At 48.9% G+C, this 14,299-nt stretch overlaps 1 protein-coding gene across 1 annotated transcript in view; it reads left to right on the top strand.

Moving 5' to 3' along the window:
* Positions 1-14,299, top strand: part of LOC133609492 (cadherin-12-like) — a 364,499-nt gene that overhangs the window by 29,981 nt on the left and 320,219 nt on the right. The window lies entirely within an intron of this gene.

Genomic DNA, 14,299 nt, shown 5'->3' with positions numbered 1-14,299 from the left:
TGGAAGGGTAAAATCCCTCGATATCAAAGGAGATAAAGTTGTGCTGTTGTTTGTCTTGGATGTTGTTGAACCATTTGATTACTGCTGCTGTATTTCTCCATTGGTTGAGTGGTGTTTTGTCCTTGATTTTTGTGTTGACTCTGTCCAGGATTATTTTGCTGATTTTTCCTATTTCAGATTTAGTTGGGTTTATTAGTCGGCATGGTGGGTTATTTGCGAAGTTGGGTTTGTGGTCCTTCAATGTGATGAAGGCTTCCTTGTTGGCTGTGGCGTCCACCCTGTCCTCAATGTCCAGTTCAGCCACGATCCTTTTATTTTCCAGGTGGATGTTCTGTAAGGTGTTGGGTTGCGCTTTTTTATATGATTTGGTGATGCTTCTGTCCAGTAAGGTGTTATGTTCTGGTATGTCCATTCTGTAGAAGTTTGTGGTTTTATCGGCAGCTATGATGAGGTTGTTTACTTTCTTGATGCGCTCCTTGTCATTTTTCAGCTTGGTGAGGAGTGGGTTGCGGATTGGCTTGAATTTGACTGATTGTATCATTTTGAGCATGTCGTTCTCAAAATCCTTTAGTTCCTCAACTGTGGGTGGGTTCTTGGTAGATTTGAAACAGGCCTGTAGAGATGAAATAGTCTTGTGATTTTTTTTCCCACACATACATATATTGCGCTCTACTACGGTATCGAGCACTATTTTTTGGATAACCTTATTAAGACATATACTCCGCTCCAAATTGACATTTGTTGAGCACTGTACGACGATCAGAAATGGAAAAATTCAACATCGACTACTCCACGAAGAACATTCCCATACCCGCGCAGAATGACTACAAGCTAAGGCTCATAGAAAAGACGGAACACTTCCTAAGAAGGATGCGGTGGAAAGCACATTTTTTCCTCCACCCTGAAACAAAAGGAATGCAAAAGGAAACTTACGGATTCAAATCTACCAAGAACCCACCCACAGTTGAGGAACTAAAGGATTTTGAGAACGACATGCTCAAAATGATACAATCAGTCAAATTCAAGCCAATCAGCAACCCACTCCTCACCAAGCTGAAAAATGACAAGGAGCGCATCAAGAAAGTAAACAACCTCATCATAGCTGCCGATAAAACCACAAACTTCTACAGAATGGACATACCAGAACACCACACCTTACTGGACAGAAGCATCACCAAATCATACAAAAAAGCGCAACCCAACACCTTACAGAACATCCACCTGGAAAATAAAAGGATCGCGGCTGAACTGGACATTGAGGACAGGGTGGACGCCACAGCCAACAAGGAAGCCTTCATCACATTGAAGGACCACAAACCCAACTTCGCAAATAACCCAACATGCCGACTAATAAACCCAACTAAATCTGAAATAGGAAAAATCAGCAAAATAATCCTGGACAGAGTCAACACAAAAATCAAGGACAAAACACCACTCAACCAATGGAGAAATACAGCAGCAGTAATCAAATGGTTCAACAACATCCAAGACAAACAACAGCACAACTTTATCTCCTTTGATATCGAGGAATTTTACCCTTCCATCACGCAAGACCTACTGACTCAAGCACTAGACTTCGCCTCAGACTACGACTCAATCACAGGCAACGAAAGAAACATCATCATCCACGCAAAAAACTCCATTCTCATCCACAACAGTACACCATGGCAAAAAAAGAACAATGCAACATTTGACGTCACTATGGGAAGTTTTGACGGAGCAGAAACGTGTGAACTCGTTGGGAATTTTCTTCCTCTCCCAGCTCGCTAGCCTCAATCTGAACCTTGGTATTTACCGTGATGACGGACTGGCAGTGTGTCGCGCCTCGCCAAGGAGCAGCGAGAATACCAAGAAGCGCATATGCCAAATTTTCAAAGAGAACGGCCTACGGATCACGATTGAAGCCAACAAGCAAACCGTCAACTTCCTTGACGTCACTTTCAACCTGAGAAATAACAGCTACCAACCATTCACGAAACCCAACACAACACTCCAATACGTGCACCATGACAGCAACCACCCACCCACCACCACGAAAAGAATACCTACCGGAATCAATAAAAGGCTATCGATGCTGTCATCTAGCAAAGCTGAATTTGACCAAGCAACCCCCCCGTACCAAAAAGCCCTTGATGAAAGCGGATACAATTTCACCCTCACCTATGAACCCACGCCAGGAAACCAGCCAAAAAAGAACAGAAAACGAAACGACATCATCTGGTACAACCCCCCATACAGCAAAAACGTCTCAACGAACATTGGACACAAATTCCTCAATCTGATTGACAAACACTTTCCCAAAGACAACACCCTAAGAAAAGTATTCAACAAGAACAACATTAAATTGAGCTACAGCTGCATGAACAATATACGACAAATCATCTCAAACCACAACAAAACAATTGCAAATGAGCCGTCGACCCCCAGACAGAGCGACTCCAAAACCAACAAAGGATGTAACTGTCGAAAGAAACCTGATTGCCCTCTCAACGGGGGGTGCTTACAAACATCAGTTGTCTACCAATCTAAGGTAATACGCAAGGACATTAACACATCCGACACATATGTAGGATTAACCGAGGGAGAATTCAAAACCAGATGGAACAATCACAAGGCTTCTTTCAGGAACAAAAACCTGCGAAATACCACAGAACTCAGCAAACACATTTGGGACCTCAAAGACAATAATGTTGAATATTCAATAACATGGCAAATTCTTGCATCCAGCACACCTTACAATAGTGGTAATAAAAGATGCAACCTATGCTTGAAAGAGAAACTGTTTATTATTTACCGTCCAGACCTGTCATCCCTCAACAAGCGCAGCGAAATTGTAACAACATGCCGCCATAGACGGAAACACCTCCTAGGTAACACATGAGCCAATCACCACGCCCCTAGGCCAACCTGTACCCACCCACTCTGTGCCCTATATAAACCATGGTATGCGAATGCTCCCATTAAAATCTCCTGATGATTGAGGGTACCCTCCCTCATGAAACAGGCCTGTAGAGATGAAATAGTCTTGTGATTTTTTTCCCCACACACACATACATATATATAAATATATATATATATATATATATATATATATGTATATATATATACATACATATCTATATATATATCTACATATATAAGTATATATATATCAATCAATCAATCAATGTTTATATATATAGCCCTAAATCACAAGTGTCTCAAAGGGCTGCACAAGCCACAACGACATCCTCGGTACAGAGCCCACATAAGGGCAAGGAAAAACTCACCCCAGTGGGATGTCGATGTGAATGACTATGAGAAACCTTGGAGAGGACCGCATATGTGGGTAACCCCCTCCCCCATATATATAGGTATACATACATATACATATATACATATCCATGTATACATACATATATAAATATATATACACATTATATATACACATTATATATATATATATATATATATATATGTATATATATATATATATATATATATATATATATATATATATACCGTATATTACCAAATAAACGCCCTTGTGCAAATAACCGCCCATGTCCTAATAGCCGCCCGGGGTCTGACCCCATTTTGTGAAATAAACGCCTCTTCCTAATAAACGCCTATGTCCAAATAGCCGCCCATGGGCTGTTATTTGCATAATTTAGATTAAAATCATATTGACTTCATTAAACCCAATTTATAAGATAAAAGGAAAAGCAAAGGTGCAATAATTCTGGTCATTACGGTAACAGCAGACGTTACGTGGGGATTCTGGGTAATCAACACATTGCAATGGGTGACCGCATATAGCGTAACACACACTCAACGACAACAACAAACCCACGAGGAAAAGTTTCAACATGGCAAGCAACAGCAGCAGTGAGTTGAATGAACAGGATACCGGTACACCACAACTGATGGACGGGAATACTTTAAGGGGGAAGAACAGAAAGTTTGACTTAAAGTTCAAGCTAGCGGTTGTGAAGTATGCGGAGCAGAATTCTGGTTTGGCAGCGGCCAGGCGGTTTAACGTTGACCCAAAACGTGTACGAGAATGGAAACAAAAAAAGGGAGAACTACAATCTCAGTCGGCAATCGATGGAAAACGGGCTCGCTTATCTGGTGGAGGTAGGAAGAAAGTGAGCGACGAGCTTGATGCTAATTTGTGTCAGTGGATACATCACGTTCGTGGACTGAACCACCGTGTGTCCCGCAAAATGATCCGCATTAAGGCAAAGGAGTTGTATGCCACCGCGAGTGATACGAGAGACACCGGGGTGGTGTTTGGTGCAACGAGTGTACTTGGTACCATAATTGTATTTTTCCTGTATGCTGCTTTATTTAAAACTTGGAGTACTGTAGCCTTTATTTTATTTAAGTGACAGTATTATTGTTCTGTTTTGATGGTGGGTTTTATACTTGAGTACTTGGTACCATCATTTTATTTTTCCCGGTAGGCTGCTTTATTTAAAAAGTTTATTTATTTTTAGTATTTGTATTCTATGTGACAATTGTTGCACTACTGTCATGTTGAGGCATTGTTGATCTCTTGTCTTTTGATAGTCTTGTTTTTTTGTTTGTATGTTTACATTAGCTTTTACATTTAAAGTTTTTAGTACGAAAAAAAATACTGGACACTAACCATTGTAACCAAATAATGGCCTGGTGCAGGCTGGTGCAAAAATAAATAAAAGCCTTGTGCAAATAACCGCCCATGTCCTAATAGCCGCCCGGGGTCTGACCCCATTTTGTGAAATAAACGCCCGGGCTACTATTTGGTAATATACGGTATATAAATATATATATATATATATATAGGGCTATATATATATATATATATATATATAGGGCTATATATATATATATATATATATATATATATATATATATATAATGTGTATATATAATGTGTATATATATTTATATATGTATGTATACATGGATATGTATATATGTATATGTATGTATACCTATATATATGGGGGAGGGGGTTACCCACATATGCGGTCCTCTCCAAGGTTTCTCATAGTCATTCACATCGACATCCCACTGGGGTGAGTTTTTCCTTGCCCTTATGTGGGCTCTGTACCGAGGATGTCGTTGTGGCTTGTGCAGCCCTTTGAGACACTTGTGATTTAGGGCTATGTATATAAACATTGATTGATTGATTGATTGATATATATACACTTATATATGTAGATATATATACTTATATATGTAAATATGTATGTAGATATATATATATATATGTAGATATGTATATATATATATATATATGTATGTGTGGGGAAAAAAATCACAAGACTATTTCATCTCTACAGGCCTGTTTCATGAAGGGGGGTACCCTCAATCATCAGGAGATTTTAATGGGAGCATTCGCATACCATGGTTTATATAGGGCACAGAGTGGGTGGGTACAGGCTGGCCTAGGGGCGTGGTGATTGGCTCATGTGTTACCTAGGAGGTGTTTCCGTCTATGGCGGCATGCTGTTACAATTTCGCTGCGCTTGTTGAGGGATGACAGGTCTGGACGGTAAATAATAAACAGTTTCTCTTTCAAGGATAGGTTGCATCTTTTATTACCACTATTGTAAGGTGTGCTGGATGCAAGAATTTGCCATGTTATTGAATATTCAACATTATTGTCTTTGAGGTCCCAAATGTGTTTGCTGAGTTCTGTGGTATTTCGCAGGTTTTTTGTTCCTGAAAGAAGCCTTGTGATTGTTCCATCTGGTTTTGAATTCTCCCTCGGTTAATCCTACATATGTGTCGGATGTGTTAATGTCCTTGCGTATTACCTTAGATTGGTAGACAACTGATGTTTGTAAGCACCCCCCGTTGAGAGGGCAATCAGGTTTCTTTCGACAGTTACAGCCTTTGTTGGTTTTGGAGTCGCTCTGTCTGGGGGCCGACGGCTCATTTGCAATTGTTTTGTTGTGGTTTGAGATGATTTGTCGTATATTGTTCATGCAGCTGTAGCTCAATTTTATGTTGTTCTTGTTGAATACTTTTCTTAGGGTGTTGTCTTTGGGAAAGTGTTTGTCAATCAGATTGAGGAATTTGTGTCCAATGTTAGTTGAGACGTTTTTGCTGTATGGGGGGTTGTACCAGATGATGTCGTTTCGTTTTCTGTTCTTTTTTGGCTGGTTTCCTGGCGTGGGTTCATAGGTGAGGGTGAAATTGTATCCGCTTTCATCAAGGGCTTTTTGGTACGGGGGGGTTGCTTGGTCAAATTCAGCTTTGCTAGATGACAGCATCGATAGCCTTTTATTGATTCCGGTAGGTATTCTTTTCGTGGTGGTGGGTGGGTGGTTGCTGTCATGGTGCACGTATTGGAGTGTTGTGTTGGGTTTCGTGAATGGTTGGTAGCTGTTATTTCTCAGGTTGAAAGTGACGTCAAGGAAGTTGACGGTTTGCTTGTTGGCTTCAATCGTGATCCGTAGGCCGTTCTCTTTGAAAATTTGGCATATGCGCTTCTTGGTATTCTCGCTCTCCTCTCTGAGCTGCCACCTTAACGTGGTAGAGGAGTTTGCGTGTCCCAATGATCCTAGGAGCTATGTTGTCCGGGGGCTTCTATGCCCCCTGGTAGGGTCTCCCAAGGCAAACTGGTCCTAGGTGAGGGATCAGACAAAGAGCAGCTCGAAGACCTCTATGAAGAACACGAACAAGGAACCCAGATTTCCCTCGCCCGGACGCGGGTCACCGGGGCCCTCCTCTGGAGCCAGGCCCGGAGGTGTGGCACGATGGCGAGCGCCTGGTGGCCGGGCCTGTCCCCATGGGGCCCGGCCGGGCACAGCCCGAAGAGGCAACGTGGGTCCCCCCTCCAATGGGCTCACCACCCATAGCAGGGGTCATAGAGGTCGGGTGCGATGTGAGCTGGGCGGAAGCCGAAGGCAGGGCACTTGGCGGTCCGATCCTCGGCTACAGAAGCTAGCTCTTGGGACGTGGAACGTCACCTCGCTGGGGGGGAAGGAGCCTGAGCTAGTGCGTGAGGTGGAGAAGTTCCGGCTAGATATAGTCGGACTCACTTCGACGCACAGCAAGGGCTCTGGAACCAGTTCTCTTGACAGGGGCTGGACTCTCTTCCACTCTGGCGTTGCCGGCAATGAGAGGCGACGGGCTGGGGTGGCAATTCTTGTTTCCCCTCGGCTCAAAGCCTGCACGTTGGAGTTCAACCCGGTGGACGAGAGGGTAGCCTCCCTCCGCCTTCGGGTGGGGGGACGGGTCCTGACTGTTGTTTGCGCTTACGCGCCCAACGGCAGTTCAGATTACCCACCCTTTTTGGATTCACTCGAGGGAGTACTGGAGAGTGCTCCCCCGGGTGATTCCCTCGTTCTACTGGGGGACTTCAACGCTCATGTTGGCAACGACAGTGAAACCTGGAGAGGCGTGATTGGGAAGAATGGCCGCCCGGATCTGAACCCGAGTGGTGTTTTGTTATTGGACTTTTGTGCTCGTCACGGATTGTCAATAACAAACACCATGTTCAAACATAAGGGTGTCCATATGTGCACTTGGCACCAGGACACCCTAGGCCGCAGTTCCATGATCGACTTTGTAGTTGTGTCATCGGATTTGCGGCCTCATGTTTTGGACACTCGGGTGAAGAGAGGGGCGGAGCTTTCTACCGATCACCACCTGGTGGTGAGTTGGCTGCGATGGTGGGGGAGGATGCCGGACAGACCTGGCAGGCCCAAACGCATTGTGAGGGTTTGCTGGGAACGTCTAGCAGAGTCTCCTGTCAGAGAGAGTTTCAATTCCCACCTCCGGAAGAACTTTGAACATGTCACGAGGGAGGCGCTGGACATTGAGTCCGAGTGGACGATGTTCCGTACCTCTGTTGTCGGGGCGGCCGATTGGAGCTGTGGCCGCAGGGTAGTTGGTGCCTGTCGTGGCGGTAATCCTAGAACCCGTTGGTGGACACCGGCGGTGAGGGATGCCGTCAAGCTGAAGAAGGAGTCCTATCGGGTTCTTTTGGCTCATGGGACTCCTGACGCAGCAGACAGGTACCGACAGGCCAAGCGGTGTGCGGCTTCAGCGGTCGCGGAGGCAAAAACTCGGACATGGGAGGAGTTCGGTGAGGCCATGGAAAAAGACTTCCGGACGGCTTCGAAGCAATTCTGGACCACCATCCGCCGCCTCAGGAAGGGGAAGCAGTGCAGTGTCAACACCGTGTATGGTGGGGATGGTGCTCTGTTGACCTCGACTGCGGATGTTGTGGATCGGTGGAGAGAATACTTCGAAGACCTCCTCAATCCTACCAGCACGTCTTCCTATGAGGAAGCAGGGCCTGGGGAATCTGTGGTGGGCTCTCCTATTTCTGGGGCTGAGGTTGCCGAGGTAGTTAAAAAGCTCCTCGGTGGCAAGGCCCCGGGGGTGGATGAGATCCGCCCGGAGTTCCTTAAAGCTCTGGATGTTGTGGGGCTGTCTTGGTTGACAAGACTCTGCAACATCGCGTGGACATCGGGGGCGGTGCCTCTGGATTGGCAGACCGGGGTGGTGGTTCCTCTCTTTAAGAAGGGGAACCGGAGGGTGTGTTCCAACTATCGTGGGATCACACTCCTCAGCCTTCCCGGTAAGGTCTATTCAGGTGTACTGGAGAGGAGGCTACGCCGGATAGTCGAACCTCGGATTCAGGAGGAACAGTGTGGTTTTCGTCCTGGTCGTGGAACTGTGGACCAGCTCTATACTCTCGGCAGGGTCCTTGAGGGTGCATGGGAGTTTGCCCAACCAGTCTACATGTGCTTTGTGGACTTGGAGAAGGCATTCGACCGTGTACCCCGGGAAGTCCTGTGGGGAGTGCTCAGAGAGTATGGGGTAACGGACTGTCTTATTGTGGCGGTTCGCTCCCTGTATAATCGGTGTCAGAGCTTGGTCCGCATTGCCGGCAGTAAGTCGGACACGTTTCCAGTGAGGGTTGGACTCCGCCAGGGCTGCCCTTTGTCACCGATTCTGTTCATAACCTTTATGGACAGAATTTCTAGGCGCAGTCAGGGCGTTGAGGGTATCTGGTTTGGTGGCTGCAGGATTAGGTCTCTGCTTTTTGCAGATGATGTGGTCCTGATGGCTTCATCTGGCCAAGATCTTCAGCTCTCACTGGATCGGTTCGCAGCCGAGTGTGAAGCGACTGGGATGAGAATCAGCACCTCCAAATCCGAGTCCATGGTTCTCGCCCGGAAAAGGGTGGAGTGCCATCTCCGGGTTGGGGAGGAGATCTTGCCCCAAGTGGAGGAGTTCAAGTACCTCGGAGTCTTGTTCACGAGTGAGGGAAGAGTGGATCGTGAGATCGACAGGCGGATCGGTGCGGCATCTTCAGTAATGCGGACGCTGTATCGATCCGTTGTGGTGAAGAAGGAGCTGAGCCAGAAGGCAAAGCTCTCGATTTACCGGTCGATCTACGTTCCCATCCTCACCTATGGTCATGAGCTTTGGGTCATGACCGAAAGGACAAGATCACGGGTACAAGCGGCCGAAATGAGTTTCCTCCGCCGGGTGGCGGGGCTCTCCCTTAGAGATAGGGTGAGAAGCTCTGCCATCTGGGGGGAGCTCAAAGTAAAGCCGCTGCTCCTCCATATCGAGAGGAGCCAGATGAGGTGGTTCGGGCATCTGGTCAGGATGCCACCCGAACGCCTCCCTCGGGAGGTGTTTCGGGCACGTCCGACCGGTAGGAGGCCACGGGGAAGACCCAGGACACGTTGGGAAGATTATGTCTCCCGGCTGGCCTGGGAACGCCTCGGGATCCACCGGGAGGAGCTGGACGAAGTGGCTGGGGAGAGGGAAGTCTGGGCTTCCCTGCTTAGGCTGCTGCCCCCGCGACCCGACCTCGGATAAGCGGAAGAAGATGGATGGATGGATGGATGGTATTCTCGCTGCTCCTTGGCGAGGCGCGACACACTGCCAGTCCGCCATCACGGTAAATACCAAGGTTCAGATTGAGGCTAGCGAGCTGGGAGAGGAGGAAACTCCCAACGAGTTCACACGTTTCTGCTCCGTCAAAACTTCCCATGGTGACGTCAAATGTTGAGTTGTTCTTTTTTTGCCATGGTGTACTGTTGTGGATGAGAATGGAGTTTTTTGCATGGATGATGATGTTTCTTTCGTTGCCTGTGATTGAGTCGTAGTCTGAGGCGAAGTCTAGTACTTGAGTCAGTAGGTCTTGCGTGATGGAAGGGTAAAATTCCTCGATATCAAAGGAGATAAAGTTGTGCTGTTGTTTGTCTTGGATGTTGTTGAACCATTTGATTACTGCTGCTGTATTTCTCCATTGGTTGAGTGGTGTTTTGTCCTTGATTTTTGTGTTGACTCTGTCCAGGATTATTTTGCTGATTTTTCCTATTTCAGATTTAGTTGGGTTTATTAGTCGGCATGTTGGGTTATTTGCGAAGTTGGGTTTGTGGTCCTTCAATGTGATGAAGGCTTCCTTGTTGGCTGTGGCGTCCACCCTGTCCTCAATGTCCAGTTCAGCCGCGATCCTTTTATTTTCCAGGTGGATGTTCTGTAAGGTGTTGGGTTGCACTTTTTTGTATGATTTGGTGATGCTTCTGTCCAGTAAGGTGTGGTGTTCTGGTATGTCCATTCTGTAGAAGTTTGTGGTTTTATCGGCAGCTATGATGAGGTTGTTTACTTTCTTGATGCGCTCCTTGTCATTTTTCAGCTTGGTGAGGAGTGGGTTGCGGATTGGCTTGAATTTGACTGATTGTATCATTTTGAGCATGTCGTTCTCAAAATCCTTTAGTTCCTCAACTGTGGGTGGGTTCTTGGTAGATTTGAATCCGTAAGTTTTCTTTTGCGTTCCGTTTGTTTCAGGGTGGAGGAAAAAATGTGCTTTCCACCGCATCCTTCTTAGGAAGTGTTCCGTCTTTTCTATGAGCCTTAGCTTGTAGTCATTCTGCGCGGGTATGGGAATGTTCTTCGTGGAGTAGTCGATGTTGAATTTTTCCATTTCTGATCGTCGTACAGTGCTCAACAAATGTCAATTTGGAGCGGAGTATATGTCTGTAGCAAGGCTTAGGCTCAGGTTCGTCTAGGACCACAGGAACTGGCACAACCATCCGATGCAGCGTTTACAATTATTTTATTTTATTTCTCCCAAAGTCTCTTTCCGCTTTTCAGCGTCTCTCTCGTGGTGTCGCTCTCGTCGTCTCCAGCCCACACCACCCCCTCATGGTCTCCGACGCTGCTAATAAAAGGAACAGGTGATTAGATAACTCGTTCCAGCTGAGATATCCACTCACCTGTCTGCCGCTTCATGGCCGGCCCCTGCACACACCCCGCCCGCAGGGAACGCGTGAACCACGCCCCTCTCCACATGCCTCCACCGCTAGACTCAGGCCGGGCGGTATGGCCGCGCCCATTCCCCCCCACACCCCCCCATAGCGGGGCGAGAGAGGAAGTCGGCCACGGCCATCTGCGCACCCGGCCTGTGGACCACCCGGAAGTTGTAGGGCTGTAATGCCAGATACCACCGGGTGATCCGCGCGTTGGCGTCCTTCATGCGGTGGAGCCACTGGAGCGGTTTGTGGTCCGAGCAGAGACTGAAGGCACGCCCCAACATGTAGTAGCGGAGGGCCCCGACCGCCCACCGGATGGCAAGGCACTCCCTCTCCACCGTGCTGTACCTTGCCTCCCGGTCCGAGAGTTTACGGCTGATGTACAGCACGGGGCGGTCGACGTCCCCCACCCGCTGGGACAGCACGGCCCCCAGCCCGACGCGTCCGCCTGCAGACAGAAAGGGATGTCAAAGTTAGGCATGTGCAGCACCGGCTCCTCGCAGAGTGCTGTTTTTACCTTCTCAAACCCCCGCTGGCACTGCTCCGTCCACTGGACCAGTTCTGGAGCACCCTTTCGGGTGAGGTCAGTCAGTGGGCCGGTTAAGTCCGCGAACCGGGGAATGAACCGCCGGTAATAGCCCGCCAGTCCCAAAAACTGCCTCACCTCTTTTTTTGTCTTGGGGGGTGGACAAGCCGCGATTGCCGCTGTTTTGTCTACCTGGGGCCGCACCTGTCCCCCTCCCAAGTGGTACCCCAGATACTGTACCTCCCTCCGGCCAACTGCGCACTTCGCCGGGTTGGCGGTGAGCCCCGCCCGCCTCAGGGACTCGAGCACCGCCCCCACCCGCCGCATGTGTTCTTCCCAGCTGCCACTCTGGATGATGACATCATCCAGGTAGGCAGCCGCGTATGCAGCGTGGGGGCGCAGCACGCGGTCCATGAGACGCTGGAACGTGGCGGGCGCACCGAACAAGCCAAACGGAAGTGTCACAAATTGGTACAAACCTTCCGGAGTGGAGAAAGCCGTTTTTTCTCGGGACTCTGGTGACAAGGGAATCTGCCAGTAGCCCTTGGTCGAATCCAGCGTCGTGAAAAAACGAGCAGTGCCCAGCCGATCTAGGAGCTCGTCGACCCGAGGCATTGGGTACGCGTCAAACCGTGATTGTTCATTCACCCTGCGGTAATCCACACAGAACCGCACAGTCCCATCCTTCTTCCCAACCAGAACAATGGGACTGCACCACGCGCTGTGGGATTCTTCTATCACCCCCAACTCAAGCATGGTTTTTAATTCCTCCCGAACCACTTTGCGCTTGTGTTCGGGAAGCCGATATGGCCGAGACCGCACCGTAACCCCCGGGCTGGTCTCAATATGATGTCGGATGAGATTCGTGCGACCGGGCCGCGAGGAGAACACATCAGAGTAGCGCTGCTGTAACTCAGCAACTTCCGCTCTCTGCGCCAATGTGAGCTGGTCATCACAGGTCAGCCGAGGGGCCGGGCCAGAGCGCGGGATCTCCGGCCCCAACTCCTCCTCCTCCCTCACTACTGTCACCATGGAAACAGGCTCCGCCTCCTTCCACGCCTTCAGCAGGTTCAGATGGTAAATCTGAGTGTCTCCGCGTCGGTCCGAGCGCCGAACCTCATAATCGACATCACCCACTTGCCGTGCGACCTCAAAGGGTCCCTGCTACTTTGCAAGTAATTTGGAGTTTGAGGTTGGAAGCAATACAAGTACTTTTTCTCCCGGTGAGAATTTGCGTAGTTGGGTCCTCCTGTTATACGTGCGCCGCTGACGCTCTTGGGCACGGAGCAAATTCTCACGTGACAAGTGCCCCACCTTGTGGAGTTTTGCTCGCATGTCCATGACGTACTGAATTTCATTTTTGCTGGAGCTCGGACCCTCCTCCCAGCTTTCCTTAATAACGTCCAGCACTCCGCGAGGCCTTCGGCCGTACAATAACTCAAATGGTGCAAAACCAACTGAGGCCTGGGGTACCTCGCGCATCGCAAACATTAGGGGGTCCAACCATTTATCCCAATTTTGTTTGTCCTCGTGCATAAATTTACGGATCATGGTTTTCAGCGTTTTATTTAATCTCTCCACCAGCCCATCTGTTTGCGGATGATATACGCTGGTGCGGATCGCTTTAATTCCCAATAACCCGTAAAGTTCCTTTATCGTGCGCGACATAAAGGACGTGCCTTGGTCAGTCAGAATCTCTTTCGGGATTCCAACTCGGGAGATGACCTGAAACAGCGCTTGCGCAACACTCTTTGCAGAGATAGAGCGCAAGGGCACTGCTTCGGGATAGCGCGTTGCGTAATCCACCAGGACTAACACAAAGCGGTATACCCGTGTGCTCGGGTGAAATGGTCTGATGAGGTCCATCCCAATTCTCTCGAACGGGACCTCCATGAGCGGTAATGGGCGCAAGGGCGCCTTTGGGGTAGCCGCTGGGTTCACCAGCTGGCAGTCTGGGCAGGCAGCGCACCAACGGCGCACGTCTGCCCGGGAGCCTGGCCAATAGAATCGGACCATGACCCGATTAAGTGTTTTATCATACCCTAAATCGCCAGACATGGGATTAAAATGCGCCGCCTGGAAAACCATTTCCCGGTGGCGTTTTGGCACCAACAACTGGGTGTGTTCCTCCCCGGTTTGAGTGTCACGGCCCACTCGGTACAATCTATCCCGAATAATTGAAAAATGGGGGAATACCCGTGCTTTCCCCGGGCGCACCAGCTGATCGTCAATATAATCCACCTGGTCCCAGGCCTCGCGCAAGGTTTCATCACGGGACTGCTCGAGGGGAAAATCCTCAGTAGGATGCCACCGGGGGGCCGGGGGGGCCTCCCGCGAAGCCCCCCCCGGTTCCTGCTCGGCAGTACCGGATGAAGCCGCGTCGCCGTTGAGAACTGCGCGGATACTCCCCTCGCCTACTGTCCGTGAACGCACCCCCACACATTGCGTCACCAACTGGTTAAATCCCGGCCAATCCGTCCCTAGAATTACGGGGTGCGTAAGTTGCGCGCTTACG

The sequence above is a fragment of the Nerophis lumbriciformis genome, linkage group LG07 (genome assembly GCF_033978685.3).
Source record: "Nerophis lumbriciformis linkage group LG07, RoL_Nlum_v2.1, whole genome shotgun sequence".
Lineage (NCBI taxonomy): Eukaryota > Metazoa > Chordata > Actinopteri > Syngnathiformes > Syngnathidae > Nerophis > Nerophis lumbriciformis.
This window is presented reverse-complemented; position numbering and strand designations above follow the sequence as displayed.